General features: G+C 40.3%; 1 protein-coding gene and 1 long non-coding RNA gene across 4 annotated transcripts in view; one reads left to right on the forward strand and one right to left on the reverse strand.

The window, feature by feature from the left end:
* Nucleotides 1–19,548, forward strand: part of CAMTA1 (calmodulin binding transcription activator 1) — a 724,786-nt gene that overhangs the window by 21,506 nt on the left and 683,732 nt on the right. The gene's annotated exons all lie outside the window — the stretch shown is intronic.
* On the reverse strand, nt 2,764–10,681 carry LOC308591203. The gene is made up of 3 exons (XR_014010056.1): nt 10,068–10,681; nt 5,327–6,959; nt 2,764–3,929 (listed from the first exon to the last, which is right to left on the reverse strand). It is a non-coding gene; the product is annotated as an uncharacterized lncRNA (long non-coding RNA).

Below are 19,548 nucleotides of genomic sequence, written 5' to 3' on the forward strand. Positions count from 1 at the left end.
ATGCAGCAACTTGCTTTGTTCTTAGAATAGTGTTGATCACAAATGTGTGTTCTACTTTGAGTTATGCAGCATAAACAGTTGTATGATCAGGCACGAAATAAATTGTTGACTTTGCAGATGGTGCTCTTGAAGTTGAAGATTCGTCTTTATGGAGAGATTAAAGCAAATGGTTTCAAGTTCTTCAGAGCTGCAGTTTCATTTTTACTGCACTCTTTCTCAAAAAAAGAGTAGTTGCTCTTTTATCTTTGAGAATTCTTGGAGAACAGGTGAGGTCCCTACAGACTGGAGGTGGGCAAATGTTGTTCCCATCTTCAAAATGGGGGAAAAGGAAGACCTAGGTAACTACTGGCCGGTGAGCTTGACATCGATACAAGGGAAGGTCCTAGTTAATCCAACAATCAGCCTGTGAGCATTTAGAAAAGGATGATGTAAATACTAAAACCCAGCATGGGTGTTCATCTGTCATGGATGCTTTAGCTGAGATTCCTGCATTGCAGGGGGTTGGACTAGATTCTATGGACTAGATCCAACTCGTAAGATTCTATGATTCTATGACCATAGAGCACATTTTCTTATCTGTAAAATAGACAGGACAGCTGTAGCACAGGGTGGTTCAGATCAAGTTCTGGAAGGAAGAGGGAAACTTGGAGGAAGGATAGTCTCAAACCTTCCATTTAGTAAAGTAACATCTGAAGTTGTGGGTGATGGGAAAGGTATACAGCCTCCTGATGAGGGATTTGCTATTAGTTTGTGGTGAGTCACTTAAAGTGTTTGGAAATATGTAGTTGCCCAAATGCTGTCTCTTTTAAAATAAAAGTCATGGTGTCTGTTCTTGTTGAAAAAACACTACTTGTTCATTTTTTCCTTTCAAATTGGAGAAGGTAAATTATATCAGAAGTTAGTTTGATAATGTCATTGTGGCTTCACGTGGTTGAGACAGACTAATATACATTTGATAGTTAGGGGGAATAAAAGTTAAGGGTTTGTACAGCCATCATTGCTTAAGTTCGCTACCAATTAACTTCTCCAGCAGTATATGATGCATATCAATTTATATGCCCTTTAAAGAATTCCTGTTATACTCAGGCTAATACTGCTTTTATATGGCAGCGCCGCCTCTGGCTTTTTCAGCAAAGGAAGAGGGTGGTCGCTCCATTAGTTGGGGTTGAAATTACAAACTACTCATACCACATTCTTGCGATTCCCTAACACGTGTTCATACTGCAGTGTGATTTTTGTCTGTACGTGCAGTCTTTTTCTTGTGTGATTGGCTTCTATTGAGTGTTTGAGATTAGATTCAATTTTGATTTAATTTGTATGCTGCCTTTTCGTTAAAAATTGTACTTAAAGCAACTTACGATATATGCACATCTCTGGAGAAGATGTTGAAAGGAACCATTCCCATTTGACCATCAAAGCTGTAGTGGTAAACAATGATGTGGGACAGAACTTTATTCTTTCATGGAAAAATTTCCATTGCATAAGTTCATTAAGTAACAATGAATAAGTGTTAATAGCAAATACCATATTAGGCAATCATAGCTGTTTCAAAGCTATATTTAATGTCTTTGAGGTGATTATCCCTAGTAAGTATGTGAGAGAATATATATATATTTGAAGTCAAATACTTGTGGTGTGTTGGGAGAGGAGATTAACTTGGGGCACTTTTTAAGCTTTGTTCACTAAACTAAAGCGGATATGTTAAATGAGATCACCCTGGGGCATCAGAAAAAAATTCTGATGCAAATTATCCCAATCTTCAATAAAATAAAATAAAATCCTGGGAAACCCCTATCACTAATGCCAAGGATTCAGTTTTGTAGCCACCAGCTAGGAGGGGAAAAATGAAATGGCCAGACACCTTCACTTTACTAGCTGAAACTTTCCCTTGCATCAAATTGTATTTGAAGAGGCTCTGCAGCTCTGTGCAAGCACAGGTCTTTGCCAACTACTGGAAAATGTTTAGGGTTGGGCAGATGGGATGGACTTAAGTTGAAAGTTAGGGTAAACAAAGTAAGATTTGGAAGAATTTGCATTCTTTGCTTGATTAAAAGACAGCAGTGGCTGTTTCACTGATTTCACTGATATCCTTGAGAATTCTTTGAGAACGGGTAAGGTCCCTGCAAACCTGAAGTAGGCAAATGTTGTCCCCATTCAGAAATGGAAAAAGAGAAGACCTAGATAACTACTGACCTGTCAACTTGATATTAATACCAGGAAAGGTTCTAGAACAGATTATTAAACAGCTGGTTTGTTAGCACTTAGAAAAGCATGCAGTGAATACCAAGAGCCAGCATGGGTTTCTTAAAAATAAGTCATGCCAGACTAATCTTATTACTTTTTAAATATTTATTTTTGATTTGATTTACTTTTTGACTTACAAGCATGTTGGATCAGTGGAATGCTATGGATGTAGTGTATCTTGATTTCAGTAAGGCTTTTGATAAAGTCTCACACAATATTCTTGCAAAGAAGCTCGTGAACTGTGGGCTAGATGATGTTGCTTTTGGATGGCCACCTGTCATGGATTCTTTAGTTTAGATTCCTGCATTGCAGAGGGTTGGACTGGATGACCCTTGGGGAATCCCTTCCATATCTCCAAATCTTTGACTTGCGGGTATAGGGTGGTATACAACATTAATAATAATAATAATATGGTATTGGTAGCAAGTGAAAATGATGCCATGTTTCACAGGACAACATCAGTCAGGAATCTGACCCCTGTAAATTGCAAGGTACACAATGTTCTTCTTAATTGTAACCAGCAAGAGATTTGGTTTTTGGAATGTTTGCAGGAAACAAGGCTTCACCCTTACCTATAGTTAACTTGTAATATAGTTAATGATAGTTACAAGAGCCCTGGATGATTTGATTGGTTCATGAAATAGAGTATCTACAGTGGTTGGTGGACAATCTGTGCTGGCCATGTTGGCTAACAAGCTTTCAGGGTGCATAGACATTTTTATTATGCGGGCTTACTCTTTTCAGGAACCAAATGCTAACATTTCTGAAATGCCCTTTTTGTGGGAGCAGCAAGACAAGCTTTGCAGTGATCTCCTAGCTAATATTTATGAAGGGCTATGTCCATAAGCTGGCCTTTATAAGGGAAGCCAGCAAAGCAAGGTGGATACTGCCCAGCTCTGTTGATTTCAAAGTTGCTTTCCCTGTCCTCACTGGAATGAGCAGATGCCTATTCCATTCTGGCAGCCTTCATGGTTTCCTCCCTCTAAGTGTTATATAATGTAATGCCATTGTGATAAAAAGATACAGAACATCAGTGCCAGAAGCTGTCAGTTTAATTGGGTCCCAACATTATTGTTTTTATTTGCAATGTAGTCCACACATTATTTTATATTGGAAGGAATTACTCTCATGAAGTTATACAGAGCAAACTCTTCCCTGGTGAAATTTCCGAAATCTCTTTACACAGGGACTTCATGCCTCTTGGCTTCCACAGTGCCTTTCTGTCTTGGCAGAGTTCATTAAATTGACAGAAACTGAGGTTACCTGCTGTTAATCACAGGCGCAGCTGTCTGTTGTGAAGTTTAGAGCTGGAGTTACGGAATGTACTGTAGCAATCTCTGTTCTCCAAGAAACATCAAAGCCACAGACTTATGTGTTTTAGGAATAGGTTGTGTAAGCAGGCACATTTGCACATCTTTAGTTCAGCAGTACAAAACACCTCCTATCAGTGGGCTGAACACCAAGCCAATTTGTACTGCACATGATAGAAAATGTTTTGGTAAAAATACACAGAAACATTTGACTGCCAAGTTCATTTTCTCCTTTTAGTTTCCTTCATGAGAGCACCTTAGTTATGACCTATAAGTCTCTCTGTAGTTTTCCATTGCCCTGTCTTGTAGCAACGTTCACACTTGCAGATTTCAGGCTTAATGTCCCCGGTCTGATATTTTGGTAAATTGCTTGTGCTGGTCATAGGGAGAAAGTTCTTTCCCTTGCTACGGCTGTCACCAGAGAAAAGAATTTAGGGGAGGGATGAAGACAAAACACTTGGCATAGTGTACAAATCTTGGCGGTGTCCCCCCCAAAAATACCAAAAGTGCATGTGCTTTTCTAGGAATCCAGGCTGATGAAGCCAGTTGCATCTAAATCAAAAGTTACTGTGCCAGTCTCCCCCACCCTGATGACTGTGAATGCCATTCTGCTTTCTAAGCAGCTATGCAGCAGCCACTGTGTGCGAGGAGCCAAGATACTGATAGATCAGGAACCCCAGAGGAATTCAGGAGGAGAATTCTGCAGCAATACAGAGAATCACAAGTGAAGGTCAATATCTGCCTACTGCAATTCTTCTGTTTGTGAGCACCTTGCAGCCAGCCTGTCACAGTAGCTTTAGGTATTAATCAGTAGCAACCTCCCTGTTACAGAATGCTACTGGCAGAGTGGCTTTCTCCCCCTTAGCTATCCTATAAGGTAGGCTGGCTATGAAACAGCAGCCCATTTTTTTAAAGGGTGCCAACGCTGGTGTGTTCTAACTGCCCCTCAATGAGTCAGGTAAATAAAGTATTTTTCACATAGAAGGGTAGGTGAGTGGAAAGAGAAGCAATAGGCTGTCATGCTTGACTACTAATCTTCGTGAAACTAATTTGCTATATTGTGTAGTATCAAAATCAACTATTTCTACTTGGCCGAATGTACTGGGGTTGTCCCCACCCCCAAAAATGTGAAAGTAGCGATAACGTCTTAGGCCACAGTACAAAAATATGTTGTGAACAATCCTCTGATGTCCTTTGTATGGAATGTAAATGCAATGAGTTGAGTGCTTTGTGGTCAAGTAAGTTGCTTGTAATGTTTTGGCAGCCTATATAAGGAGGTCATCAAAATACATTTTCCTCTTGGGCCTGAGCCTTTGTATTACAAAGTGCTGTGCAGACATTATGAGGGTCAAACTGCCATTGAAAGCACAGCACTCTAGCTTGAACATAGTACTTTTGCTTGGAATAGACTGTTGAGGTAATAGGTTCAAATCCTGTGTTTTGCTGTTCTCAGTATTTCACTAATCTGGGGTTTTGTTTCTGAGATAAGGTTGAGCTTTGGATGCCTCTGAAGCTCATCCCAACTGCAGGGGTAATTTTCTACCCTCCCCAAGTCAACTTTGCCAAAGAGGGTAGGCCTGTTTTCATAGTCAATGAATGTATGAACCTCAGTCTCATAAACTAGTGCTGTACCCCTGAACATCTAATCTTTCACCTGAAATGTCAGCCAAAGCTTAGAGGTAGAGTTTACACTATGTATGTTCAAATCCTTGCACAGCTAATTAAAAGACAACAGAGTCCTACAATTTGGGTTTGGGGATATTAAGAATTACTGTTAGTCCAGTAGAGAACATATTCATAAGTTCAGACTACAGTAAATACCAGGATCTGGGTGTCATTAACATATAGCTGATACTGAAATCTCTTCTGGGATGTAGCCAGGGTGCCTAAGGAAGGGAAAGAATAGCAGGATGGTAAGAATAAACATAAAGGGACCCCCAACAAAGAGCAGGAAAGCAGAGAAAGAGCTTTCCCTTGTGGAAACATTAAAAGAACAGGCAAGAGAACTGGCTGAGGATGGAATCGTGGAGAGCTGGGGCATAAAGGGAGACAAGAGGGTGGGATAGGACTGAGGAGGGTATCAAAGTTGGAGAAGATGCTTCAAGAATTCCTGGTGTGGGTTGAAGAGGTGGTGTAGTCTTTTTTGGCTACACTATAAAACAGATGAGAAGGTGCAAGGATGATTTGGTTGTGGATGAAATTGGCCACGTCTTTTGTTCTCCTCCAGAGGTGTTCACCCATGTGAGAACATGAATGGAGACAGCAGTGGGCCAGGGCTGGGAATGAGAGGAGTTAGTAGTCTCCTGGAATAAAGGGCAGATATGTCTAGTTGCGGGCAGGATGGAATGAATTGAAAGTGAAAACTGCAGAGTCTGAGAAGGAGGCAAAGACAGCAGATGGAGAAGATCAGTGGATTGGAGGTCTTGGGAGGAGCAAGAGGCAAAATGTGGGGAGGTGGATGAAGGTATCAATCTGGCAGAGGGAATTTCACTACAGAAGCATTTGAGACTGAGTGGTTTTTGGTGAAGAGAAACTCAAGAGTGCCCTAGGCAGTGAATGAGGAGTCTGTCCAAAGCTGAAGAAAGACGAGGCCAAGAAGCAGCTGAGTCAGGGCGATAATCAACGTAAATGCTGAAGTTGCCCAGGAGCAAAGTAGAAGTGTTGTCCCAAACTCAGGTCATGCAGGTCACATGCCTTTGAGCCTTCAGATTCTATATCTGTGTAGGGACAGAGGGACAGTTGTGAAATTTTTGTTTGATTCTATACACATGCAATAAGACAAAGCAAGATCACTTACGGTAGTTGAAGACAAAATGGTCAGAACTTCCTAGAAGCAAAGGCTAGCAGTTATTCAGTGGAACGTTCTGCAGCATGTCAAGGACTGTAAATGTTCATACTTGATGGTTAACAGATAATAGTTTACACAATAATAAATGCCATGTATGCAACACCTTAGAGATTATGTCTAATTCTTGACCTTAAAATTCAGGTATTTTGACCTGGTTATCTCAGGTTTTGTTTATAAGCCCATGAGTTTAATCTTAAGAGATTTGCCACTGCTGGAAGCAGCTTATATGTGGCAGATCAGCAACATAAAATAATCCAGAAAATGGGTGCATTAGGCTGATGCCTTCTTTTAAAAAAAACCAAAACCAAAACTAAAAAATTGAGAGCTTGTTCACCTGTTCATGTATTTCACTTATGCTGCATTTGATGTCTGGCAGCTTTGTTGAGAAACATTTCTGCTTTTGAGAAAAGCGAAGGTTCTCTCTCTGATGTTATAGCAAGTCATTCCTTGATGTGCAGGGAAGCTTGAGTCATGCTTGTGAATATTGATGTGATGTTGACTTGCCCATAACAGACAACTATGTGTATATGTCCAGCGCGGAGGTGCAGTAGGTGCATCTGTAATGAAAGCAGACAGTTTCAGTCATGGCTGCGGTGCTCTTCTCCTCTTTCCTGAAATTCTGCTGAGTCATTTAGTACCGACTCCATGAGCTTCCTCCACCCCATACTCCATCCCCTGCATTTGTGCAAAACTGACTTGGCTACTCCACATTTTGCCTTTAAAAGAACCTTGAGGCAGAATTGAAATTTCTTCGTGCTGTGTTAAATTTACATAGTGCAGAATTTGCTGTTAATGTTGCCCTGCTGTATGTTTCTGCTAATGTTTACCAAATTAGCAAACGTTCCGAGTAGGCACAGTAATTTCACACGATTGAAAGGTTATAATTCTGGCTGATTTTTAAACAAACACATCGTACTAACTGTTGGGCTTCCAAAGAAGGTATCAAAGCAGTGCTGTGTTTTGCTTAAACTGCTGCATGGAAGTAGCTTTCTTTTTTGCTGCTTTTCCCAGTCTTTATTATTATTATTATTATTTTAGCTATAGGTAATATCACCTAGTTACAGTTCCCATATAACTTACAACTCCTGCAGATCTTTAAATGTTTTTGAAAAATATTTAAAGGAGCTGTTGAACGAATGAATAAATTTGAAATGCACACTACCTAATTGTTATAAATGAATATTTCAGAGGAGTTTGGGATGAAACTATATTGTTGGGAACCGTGAAAAATGCCTCTAGACAGACCTTCAGTTCATCATTATTTCAGTGAAAAGGGATTGGTGCCATGCAGAGTCGGTGAAGAAGAGAGAGGAAAAACCTGCCAGGCCATGTCTGAATTATCTCCCCCTAACCCAGCAGGAGGCAGGGCAGGGTTTGAAGTGAGCAAACAAACCCTTAAGCAACTTTGGAAATACTTCTGGGCCCTTTCATTGAAAGGGCAGTAGGGAGTGACTGGCAGATCCTAATGGACTCCTCTATTGTGCTTAAAGCCAATTAATAGCATAGTTTACAAAAAGTAGCCAAGGTTACCATTTGAAGTGCAGATTCCTTAGCTGATGGGGCCAATAAATCTTCCAATCAGTCTACTGTGATAGGCTTTCATCACTTTCTCTTTCTGGGAAAACTGGAAGACTAATTTTAGACTTGCCAGTGGCCTGGACTCAGAAGTGAGAGATGATTAAGTTCAGGACACTTTGCCTTTACGTACATGAAAAAAGAAGTGTTATTAACAAGGGCACCATAAAGTGCATGTGTGTGCACACTCCTGCCCCACAGCATTGTAAATTTAGTACAATTTACACAAGAGTTTGGGACTGCAGCTTTGGGCTGACAGTTGTCTGTTCATGGTTGCTCTATGCAGTGACAATATGCCCCTCGGTTCTCTTTTCTGTGGCCCTGGGGTTCTTGGAACAGAACTCAGAAATAACTGACTGGCAGATCTGGCTGGATAGCCTCAGAGACACAGAGAGAGAGAGCATGTGGAAACTGGCCTATCTATTTGTATTAACATTGTTCCATAGCTGCTGCGAAGGACTTCCTCCTTTATTTTTTTGAGACTCAAGGCTTCAACTGCTTCATTCCACTGGGTTTCCATACCATATGTGTCCCATTAATGGGTTACTACCATCTCTTTAGTCTTGGGAAAATGACACCATATCGTATACCCATGGTTTCCAGTAATTTGTGGCTTTGTAGTACCAAGACCTTTTGAGGGACACATATGATTTTTTGTGTGTGGGGGGGGGATTTTTTTCTTTTTTGTTACATTATTCCAGTTCATTAAAATCCTTTTAAACGTTGAATAGAGGAGTGAAGAGATATTTGTGTCTACTGATTAACATCATCACCATCATTTTATTTGTATGCCACCTTTCCATAGTTGCAACTGTGCTCAAGGCGGCTTACAACATGACAAGATTTTCATAACTACAAAATTACATAATTACAAACATAGCAGAAGTCATAAACAATAAATAAAACACACCAAACGTACACAACCAAATGGAAACAATTTCCATGTAAATCATAAGCTCTAAAAATAAAGATACAAGAATGATATCAATAACAGCAACAACAACATAACATAAAAATGTGATTGACCTCTGGAAGCATAGGTATTTGATTGTCATCCACTGCCAGTCCTTTCACTAGCAGTATCTGCCATTTGTTTGTGTCAAATTTGTTGTGATAAGAAAGCTTGCTGGCGATTGCACCACAGACTCTAAAATTGTAGCCTTGCATTCTGAATAAGTTGACGGGAAAGAATAATTATTGAGCAATAGGATTCTGTGCAGAAAACTTTCAACTATGATTTTGGTTTTGCAGTATCTGTTGAACTGTATGGTGCAATAGCCCACTTGGTGGCTTCTAGATGTTTTGGAACACAACTTTGATGGCCATGTTGATTGGGACTGATTAGAGTCAGGGGTCATTAAGAGAGTCAAGTTGGCTTCAGGATTGCTTTGTGAACTTGGATAAAGTGTCTATTTTTTCAGGGAATATTTCCTAAATTTTGACAGGCGAAGGATTTGTTTTCTGTGGAGTGTGTCTGGTATGTGTGCACCTTAAAATTCATGTAAAACTACCCCTTTGCTCACTTTGGAGAGGGTTCTCTGTCCCAAATGGCACCTCTTTAACAGTATGTTTCCCTGACTGTATCCTTCTAAACAGGTTTCTCCCTTCTTTTCAGCTGGCATTGCTATAGTCTGTTATATCCATTTATTTGGTTTCAACAATTTCTCCACCAAGCTTTTAATTGTGCCCGTATGATCTTTTATGGCACTTTGTGCATAATATATGTGTTCCACAATATAGTTCACCAACTCTGGTGCTTTAGACATCTCTCTCCCCAATTCATGTACTTTTTCCTGAACAGGCCAGCTAGAAAATTGACCTATCTCTCCTGAATGTCAGAGCACAGAATCTGACTGTTCTACCCATTATTATATTCCTATTCAGTTCTAGAAAGGGAGGGTCATTAATGTACTGAAACAGTGAAGAGACTTTCTACAACTAGAGGTTAGCTGCCTCATAAATAGATAGATAGATAGATAGATAGATAGATAGAGGAGAGGCCTTTAAAGATGCTTGCTAAGAAGGTGAATTTGCTCTTCAGGTGCCTGAATATAGCTCCTGCTTCACTTCACAGGTATATTTCACCCTACCTGTCTTTTATGCTGCCCATTTTCCCCAAGGAGTTTTTTTCTGCCCCCCCAACATAACTTCCTTCAGTCTTAATTTCCTGCTGTACATTTTTTCACTCATTATATTTTCTCCCTCCTTGTTTTGCGGGCTGCATCATCTTCCCCCACATTCTCTACCAAAGACTCTTTCGAAGTCTTAGTTTCTCTTCCCTTCCACCACTCTAATGCCCCCCCCCACCCCCATGGAGTTTCTGTGCTGCCTTCCTACTGTAGAGGTCAGGAACTTTGTTCTCCAAATGCCATTATGTTGTAAATCATGGTCCACACCAGCCAAAGGTCATAAAAGTGGCTAGTGTTCTTAGAGCTAAGCTGCTGTATTCCTTATTCCTTTCTGCTCCCCCCACCCAGCACTTAATACATGTGTGTCCTTTATCCTCAGAACTGTAACCTACTGAGTTCAATGAGATTTTCTAGTAGGTGTGCCTGGGGCTGCAGCCTTCCCAACTGTTTTGAGGGTAGCCATAAGTTGGAGGGTTGTATTCTACTAAGTAATACTTAAGTAGGCCTATTGGGATGAATGCATCTACGTGTGTCATGACCATGAATTTCAGTGGGTCTACTCTGAGTCAGATTAGCATTGTATAGAACCTGACAAAAATGAATATATCAAAATACTTTATTTGCGCTTTTGTATACATCCATTAGCGGTTTTTTCATTGTTTGCTGATTGTTTATATTTTGAAAAAATGCGAATAAAAACATTCTAAAAGGCACCCTAACACTGTATGCATCTGATACACTGCAAATCTCTCCCTGGCAGTAAATGAAAGATGATCAGCAGCCTTTTTAATGCTATGCCAATTCCTTGTATCAGTAGGTATGTATGCCTTTTTAAAATTCATCTCCTGCCCTAGCCATGTAATAGTGAATCTTGTGCTGACTAGTGGTTGTATGTGAAGCATCAAGGGTTGTATTAAATGATTATTGAGTTTTGCACGTTTTCCAGTGGCCTCTTCCTTTAGGACTAATTCAACCCTCTTATGCTTTTATGGATGCAGGTAGTATTTTTTCAGCTTCCAGGTACACCAGCTTGTCTCTTGTTACCCTTGGGGACCTGTCCCGACTTCTCCTTTGCCACTGTCTGACCCATGCCCATTCCATAAGCATTAGTATTTCTCTAGGTAGGTGCTATTTACAGCAGGTAATGGTAAGCAGGTAGTATTTCTGCTTCCTTCTTTCCTATTCTCCCACTTTCAGCAGTGGCCACTCATTTTATGTACAGCATTCTGTATCTGAAATATATTTAGAGCATCCAGCCTTTCTCACTGAAATCAATTATTGAGTATTTTCTTGTATAGGCTTTTTCTATGTGGGCATCTCTATGCCCCACCCCCGCTACTTCTCATGTTGCTTTTGTTTTCCATGTGAAATAACCCCCCTTGGAAGCATAGAAAGCGAGATTGAAAAGGCAGCATTTCAGCAACTTAGAAAATGTAATATTCTTCATTCCCAATTCATTTGATAAGTGAGCCAGTTCATCCGCCTCTTTTATTCTAGTGCCTTGCACAAAGATGTTTAAATCGACTTTGGAAAATAGTTTCTTTGTAAAATGCTGTGTAGAAGTACCAGGACCTGCAATACATATTGTAGAACATTTCCTTGAATGCTGATTTCCAGAGGCTGAGTGTTTTGTGATGCAGCAGCAGCTAATTGCTGCTTCTGCCCTCCAGATAAGCAGGATAAACACAGGATAAACACTTTGATAAAATTGAACAAATTACTGCATCTCTGCCAGGGTTTTGTGTGTGCGTTTATTTTTTTGCCAGCATGTTTTGAGATGTTTGGTTATTGCAGGAGGAATGGACTCATGGGTAATTTGTGATTACTTTTTCAGAAATAAGTAAATATTGGGAACTATTTCCAGAAATTTGAAGCAATGGGAAGGATGGATCCCCTCCATCCAGGGTATGTTCATTGCTGGGCACACTACCACCCCTCAAAACTTTATTGGCCATGGCTGCCCATGGGCTCTCTGGCAACCATGGAAAGGTTTGTATCCCTGGACCTGCTTTAGGCCAATCTTCTCCATGGGTGTGGTAAGAACATGGCTGTCTGAAGTTAAGATACCTCTGGGTGTTGGAAAAAATGTAATAAATGCTTTAGGGCCAAGAAAATTGAATATGAATCTTTTAAAAATTCTTGTATTCAATTAACAATTTAAAAACAGAATGATGTTGTAGCTCAAGTGTATTAACTTCAATGGGTTGTATTCAACATTGGTTCTACTCAGAGTAGACCCATTTAAATTAATAGACATGGTCTGTTAAATTCAGTGGGTCTACTGTCTGTTGGTCTAACGTTGGATACCACCCCAAGTTTGTAGTTTGGATTTCAAGGACAATCTTTTTAAAACTTTCAAACTGTTCAGTTTCTAAACACTTTAGAGTGAGCAAACTTGGCCCATACATTCCTTTTCATCTCCCCTCTCATAGAAAAGGACAGTCTTTACATTTGCAGACATAATGGTGAAATGACTTACACTTATCATAAATATTTGTAACTCATATTGCCATAAAAAAGGAATTCATGGGTTTTTAAAGTGTGTGTGTGTGTGTGTGTGTGTGTGTGTGTGTATATATATATATTAGAGATTGTCTACAACAGATATATATATATATTAGAGATTGTCTACAACAGATAAAGATGAGATGACAAATACAATAAATCAGTGGTTTAAAAACTGGTGGGTTTGCCAGCAGCCAAATAGTCAAATAGGAATCCCCCAGCCCAGCCTTCTGGAACTGTCTGTCCAGGAAGGGCTGCAACCAGTGTCCCTTTCCAATTGGATGGTCCAGAATGGTGCTGTATTCAATTATATCAAATGCCATTGAATGGTTCAGTAGAACCGGCAGGTGGCACTCTTACTGTTCTCTTCCCAGTGTGGTTTGCCCAACTGGGTAACAACAGCCGTAACAGGACCTTAATCTATTTCATCTGGGAGAATGTGGACTGATGTCACTACAGTGGTGCCTCGCAAGACGAAAATAATCCGTTCCGCGAGTCTCTTCGTCTAGCGGTTTTTTCGTCTTGCGAAGCAACCCTATTAGCGGATTAGCGGTTTAGCGGCTATTAAAGGCTTAGCGGCTTAGCGGCTAAAAGGCTATTAGCGGCTTAGCGGCATAGAAAAAGGGGGGAAAGTGAAAAAAATTGCAAGACTCACAAGACGTTTTCGTCTTGCGAAGCAAGCCCATAGGGAAATTCGTCTTGCGAAGCGCATCGAAAAACGGAAAACCCTTTCGTCTAGCGGGTTTTTTGTCTTGTGAGGCATTCGTCTTGTGGGGCACCACTGTACCACATTTTCAAACACCTTGCTCGGAAAAGGAATATTAGTGATTACCTGGAATATGGTGGGATTCAGTAAGGACTATGTTAGCAAAGTTCTTAACCACTACCTCATTTAATAAGGAAGTGTTTATCACTCTCCTCACCCACTTGGTCAGCCCACCCCTGGATATCTTTGTCCACCAGAAAGTAAAAGGACAGAATATGTTCTTAGTTTATCTACTGACTCTGCCCTAACCATTATAGTTTAGGGACCCCCTCCCCTAATCTAAGTTTGACACTGGGCCCTATTTAGTTAATTAATTTTTGTTACAGTGTGAGAGGAAAGCTGGAATGATCTACAATGGTTCAGAACTCTGACAAACAAGAAGAAACATGGTGATGTGTAGCCCTTGAGCCACATCACAACAGTGGTTGAATTCTTACCACACAATGTGAATAATGTTATGAATTAAGCTGAATATGTTTTCTGGAATGGTTTATACTTCAGTAGCTAATAAACTTCTGGCATTCATGTGATTTTGTGTGTAAGCACAATTTTAATCATTGTGCCCCCCATCCCCACAAATCATTTTATTTTTTCAAGTTTTTTGTGGGTTGTATCAAGTGTTGTCTCTTTAAGGAGACTAATTGAAATCAATGGACATGCCTAACTCAGGTCCACTAATTTCAATTGGTCTATTATGAGGGACACAGGTGGCGTTGTGGGTTAAACCACAGAGCCTAGGACTTGCTGATCAGAAGGTCGGCGGTTCAAATCCCCGCAACAGGGTGAGCTCCCATTGCTCGCTCCCAGCTCCTGCCAACCTAGCAGTTCGAAAGCACGTCAAAGTACAAGTAGATAAATAGGTACCGCTCTGGCGGGAAGGTAAACGGCGTTTCCGTGCGCTGCTCTGGTTTGCCAGAAGCGGCTTAGTCATGCTGGCCACATGACCCGGAAGCTGTACGCCGGCTCCCTCGGCCAATAAAGCAAGATGAGCGCCGCAACCCCAGAGTCGGTCACGACTGGACCTAATGGTCAGGGGTCCCTTTACCTTTCCCCATTCTGAGTGAAACTTAGTTCAGTGCAACCTTACATGTGAGATATTCAATATTTTGCAAAGTTTTGGAGATTAATTTTTGTCAAAAGGCAACCAGCCATGTCCTATACCTTACATTGGGGCAATAGGGGGGAAAAGTTTAATTTAGTGAAGGTTAAAAACTTAAGTTGTCAATTCGATAAGAACTATAGAAGGCTTTCAGTTTTACTCTGAAGCTCCTTAAAAAAATGGGTGCATGTTGTTCTTAGACATTGCCTTGTAGCTCAGATGTTAAGACATTAATAAAGAAATGTTCTATGTATGCTTTGATATACTTGTTCTGAAACACCCCACGTAGGCATATGTTAAAAGCATTTGTGGCAGTTTCACAAGAAACCTTGCAGTTTCAGTTGTCAAAAGATTTAATTTGTCCTGTGTGAATTTGGCCTTAAGATATTCGTCTTCAAATGAGTCATCACAATAATCACCCAGCCCTTCACCAGCTAGATGTTCACCATCTTCTGAACCCAGTGCCAGTTTTGGACTGTGCACATATCATTGCACACAAATCCATTTTTCTGGCAGACACATTTTGGCTCATTTATGCAACCGCAGGCTAAATGATAAAGTACACCCTCAGTGTATTGTATACATATGTATGATTTGGGTGACTCAAAGCTTACTGTCGGGTGCATACCCCAGTTCCTTCATTAATCTGTTTGTGCATATTGGGTACTTTTAGCAAGTGAATGCTGCATTTGAGTGTCTTGTGCACCAACAAAGTATTGGCTTGGACAAGAGGCTGTGGTATCTGGTAGAGTTTGGGTTGTGTTTTCAGGGGGCTCAAAGTTTACTGTGGGGTGCACAAACTCAGTTCCCTATTAATTTATACATATTTTTTGCTGTTACTGGCAGTGCAGTATAGCTTGACTATGTTTGTTGCCTTAACAAAGCATTGGGTTGGATGTGATTCTGTGGCAAACTGTAGAAGATGCTGCACTGGAGATGTGAGTGAGTTTGCAAAGCACTCTGACTGTTGTAATTCCTTAACCAGATCGCTTCACCTTTCTGCATAATTTAAGTAATGATCACACACCAGCTGCATGATGCCTGCAGGTCTGCCGCCTATTTTCCATCTCTTAGGTTGTAGACCTTTCCAGGAATGATATACACAGTATTTTTAATCAGGTATGGTATGAATTTTCAGTGTGGTTTGTGGACTAATATAGATAAATTCAGAGTGGGTGCTGTTTCATTAGCTGCCTGGACTAAGTCGTGTGGTGTTTCCTATGTAGCTTACGTGTTTTTTATTACTTGGATTAAATAGGGAAATGTTAAAAATGCCTTTTTAAGTTTAGCATGAATTTAGTTACATGGAATGTAATGTTTAGTTCCGGGGTCTGGATTTCTGTCTCCTTGAAGGATTCTTGATAGGATTGGATAAAAACAATGTATTGCTGAAATGTCACCTAAATGCTCAATTATAATAGTTAGGGATGCTTTTCAGCTTAGTTCTGCAAGGCCTCTTGTTCTTGGAGCGATGCAGCTGCTTCATTCTGGAGTTACCCATGTTACTTTCTTAATGATGTATCCCAGAAGTTATACTTTGGCTTTGAACTGGGCTTAGGGTTACTGAGGAAATGGTGCCAACTTAATCATACTGTTTTATCTGAAGTATGTTATCATTTCTCCCCTCCCCAAATAAATACGGTGTTTACTCAGATGAATCTGATTTCACCTTGCTTATATACTAGTTATCAGGCTTCTTAGCTCTTCCTCCCCCCTCTCCTTTCAAAGACTAGAACAATACAAACAACAGTGCCTCTGAAGGATTGTGTGCCTCATACTGACATTGTGATGGGATATTGATTCTTGCTGTAACATTTAAAATGGCGTGCATGCCTCCCAGCTGTGAATACATATGACAGATGCAATATGAGATGAGAATTCTGGTAGAAATGAAATGATGTAGGGTTTATTTTCCCGTTCCAGTGGCATTGCTGAGTGGGGAGGGGAGAGATGGGTTGGGTTTATCTTTTGTTCTTTTTGTAGGCAGCAGCCCCAAGGAACTAAGACATTAGTTTCCAGTCCTGCAAGTGATTTTAATAAAAAAACTAATTTAAGGAGAGGATTGGGCTGACTCTGCTTTTGTTTGTGTGCGTGTGTGTTGGTTGCTGCAGGATCATATTCCCAGAACATATTCTTATTTTGGCTCACTGTGTTTCCCAAGTAATTCCAGGGTTAACGGCTGGATGTAGAGGATGTGAGTAGGATGAAGATAGAAAAAGCAATACATGAATTGCAGTGAGAAACTTAAAAACTCTGGCTCAGCTTTCAGGTCCTGTGCAGATGTAGTGCTGCCCAGTTTCCTAATCATGTTGCAGACTTTCATGCCACCTCTCTGCACAGATCTTCCCCTCTCCTTTTTGACTCAGAGCAAAGTATGTCTAAGTGCTACCTTTCTGCCCATTCATTTCCTGACTATAGTTGGCAGCAAACCATAGTTTGCAACGATGGTCAGAATTAGATTTGCAAAGCATGGTTTGGGCAAACTATGAGTAGTGTGCTTGTGTAGACATTGCATGCTACTTGGCTTTGAAATAGTAAGGTTTTTGTTTTATTTAATGCCTGCAAGAAAGGAATGGGTTGAGGAGTGACTATGGGGTGCTCTCCCTCCCAACCATGGTTGGTCAGCTGTTCAGAGTTGTATCTAAACTGAGCCTGGATCTGGGAAACTGGCCTGTGATGCTTCTAAAATGTGAATGCCAAAAGCCTTTTAAACTGGTACCAGTTGGTATCCTTAAACTGGTACCATTTGGTGTAACTGGCTTTGTGGCAGAGACTAACGAATTCGTTTCTCTTTGCCTTAGCCTGGTTACTTCTTACTTTTCACAGGCTACTGTGTTTTGGGTTGAGATGGAAAACCAGGAGCAAACAGCCACACTGACATCACCCAGGGGGGTTAGTGGAAATAGTATGCAAATACAATGTATCTAAGACCAGCCGTCACAATTTCTGGTTGCCTGTTTGTGGGTCATCCCAACACGAAGGACTGGTCTCTGATGTCATGCTGAACTTTGCTGGTCAGCATGCAGCATGAAGTTAGGGATGATTCCCCCCTGCCCACTCCAAGCCTTGGTGGGGGGATTTTCTTTGTTGTGTTATAGAAACATAGGATGCTGTCTTATATAATGAGTCAGAACATTGGTCCATCTAGCTCAATACTGTCTACACTTACTGGCAGTGGGCTCTCCAGGCTTTCAGGCAGAGAGGTCTTTCCCAGCCCTATCTGACAATTCTGGGGATTAAGATTGAGATCGTATTCATGCAAAACAGATGCTCTATCACTGAGCTACAGTCATTTCCAAACTTGGGGTTGGGAGCTTGAGGTACTTCTACAGTGAATTGTGACTTCAGGGGCAACCCCCATTTTTTGGTGTGTGTGTGGGGAGGTAGAGGTTCATTGTGCTCACGAAAGGGGTGGGGTGCTTACCGTGACAAGAAAGTTATTGAGTTTCTTCCCCATTTGAGACTTAACTCTCTTTAATCTGTGTGGTGTAGTGGTTTGGACTGGGACTGAGGAGATGGTTCAAATCCCCATTCACTGATGATGCCCACTCGGTGATCTTGGGCCAGTCATAGTCTCCTAGTCAAACCTAGCTGGTTGTGAGGGTAAAATAGGAGGTGAGCAGGAAGAGAACGGAAAGTGAGGGACCATGTGTGCAGTCTTGAGCTCTTTGGAGAAAAGACGGGATATAATGTAATATATAAATTCATTCCCTTTTGTATTGGTAATCAGATTACTTCGTGTAGAGTCTCAGTTCTGAGAAGTCTGTAGCCTGTGGCTTGTTGCCTGAACTTATACTTTTTACCCTTTCTGCCCCGTTCAAATATCTTACATTACCAATAAGCCAGGAAGCCCTAACATTTGCTTTTTAAATGCAGCTCTAGGTTGATTGTATGCTGCCTTTTAATATAATGTTAATCTGTACATTACAAAAAAAACCCAGATTGAACTTGAAGTAGTAAGATGTGTTGTGCTTGGTGGCTGAGGGTTATGCAGTGTTTGTTTACCATATGAGACCAGCTGAACTCTTGAGGAGTCCTCCCCACCGCGCCCCCCTCCCCAGCAAAAGGAAAAATATTAAGTCTTAACAACTTGCTTTTTCGTGGGGAATAAAATTTAGCAAAATGAGAAGAATCAACATAACATTCTTATTTCAGAATGACTTGGGAACTGCTCTGAGATGTGTTAGAATGTATATCAAAGATTATTCACTTCATGTAGCGGAATTTCAATCACTTTAGATGTCTTTAGTAGTAAACTTACTTTAGAAGACCTATTTATTGAGTTAAAGAGCTACTTAAGTACTAACTTTAAACATGTGTGTTGGCTTTTATAATGTTTGCTAAATCAAGAGCAGCCAGATCAATAGTCCAACTGAGCTCAATATAGTGGGGTAACTGGGTTGAAATTGGAATCTGCTTCTTTTAAAAAATATGTGGGGGAAGCCTTTTTTTTGCAGTACAGTTAACAATATTATTTCCAAATAAATTGTTCATGCATTTCATCTATCACTGTGTCAAAAACATAGTGTGGTTTTAACTTTTTTTATTTAAAAAATTAAGCTACTTGAGTCATCACTGGATATGTGATGCATTCTATTTATTGGATTTTAATAAATAAGCAACTACAAAACTAACTGCTAAGTCTGTGCAGAGCCCCTCCCCCCCAAAAGTAGTAGAAATATGTTTTGAAGTGAAGGTGACTGTAAATGTTGATTTGTAACTGATTGCAATGTGTTTGATTCATTTCAGTAAATGTGAATCTGTGCAACATACTTAGTTTTTTACTTACTGTAGCTCCTTTGTTTTGCAGAGATCTTGATGCAGCGCCATTTTGGATTTCTTTTTAATAATGTGTGACCCTTCACCTTTGATCCCTTGACCTGCATTATCTTGGTAACCATTTCATTTTTAATTTAATTTTCATTTTTTGATTTTTGGTGTGCAAGCTTGTAACATTTCACCTTCTTAAATTGTAACATTCTTTGATTTCTCTAAATATAAGTATTATGTTTACCTGTAAATGTTGTAAAATGTTAGTTTCATTTTCTGTATTAAAATTCATTTCAGTTTTA

The sequence above is a fragment of the Podarcis bocagei genome (genome assembly GCF_964188305.1).
Source record: "Podarcis bocagei genome assembly, chromosome: 7".
Classification (NCBI taxonomy): Eukaryota; Metazoa; Chordata; class Lepidosauria; order Squamata; family Lacertidae; genus Podarcis; species Podarcis bocagei.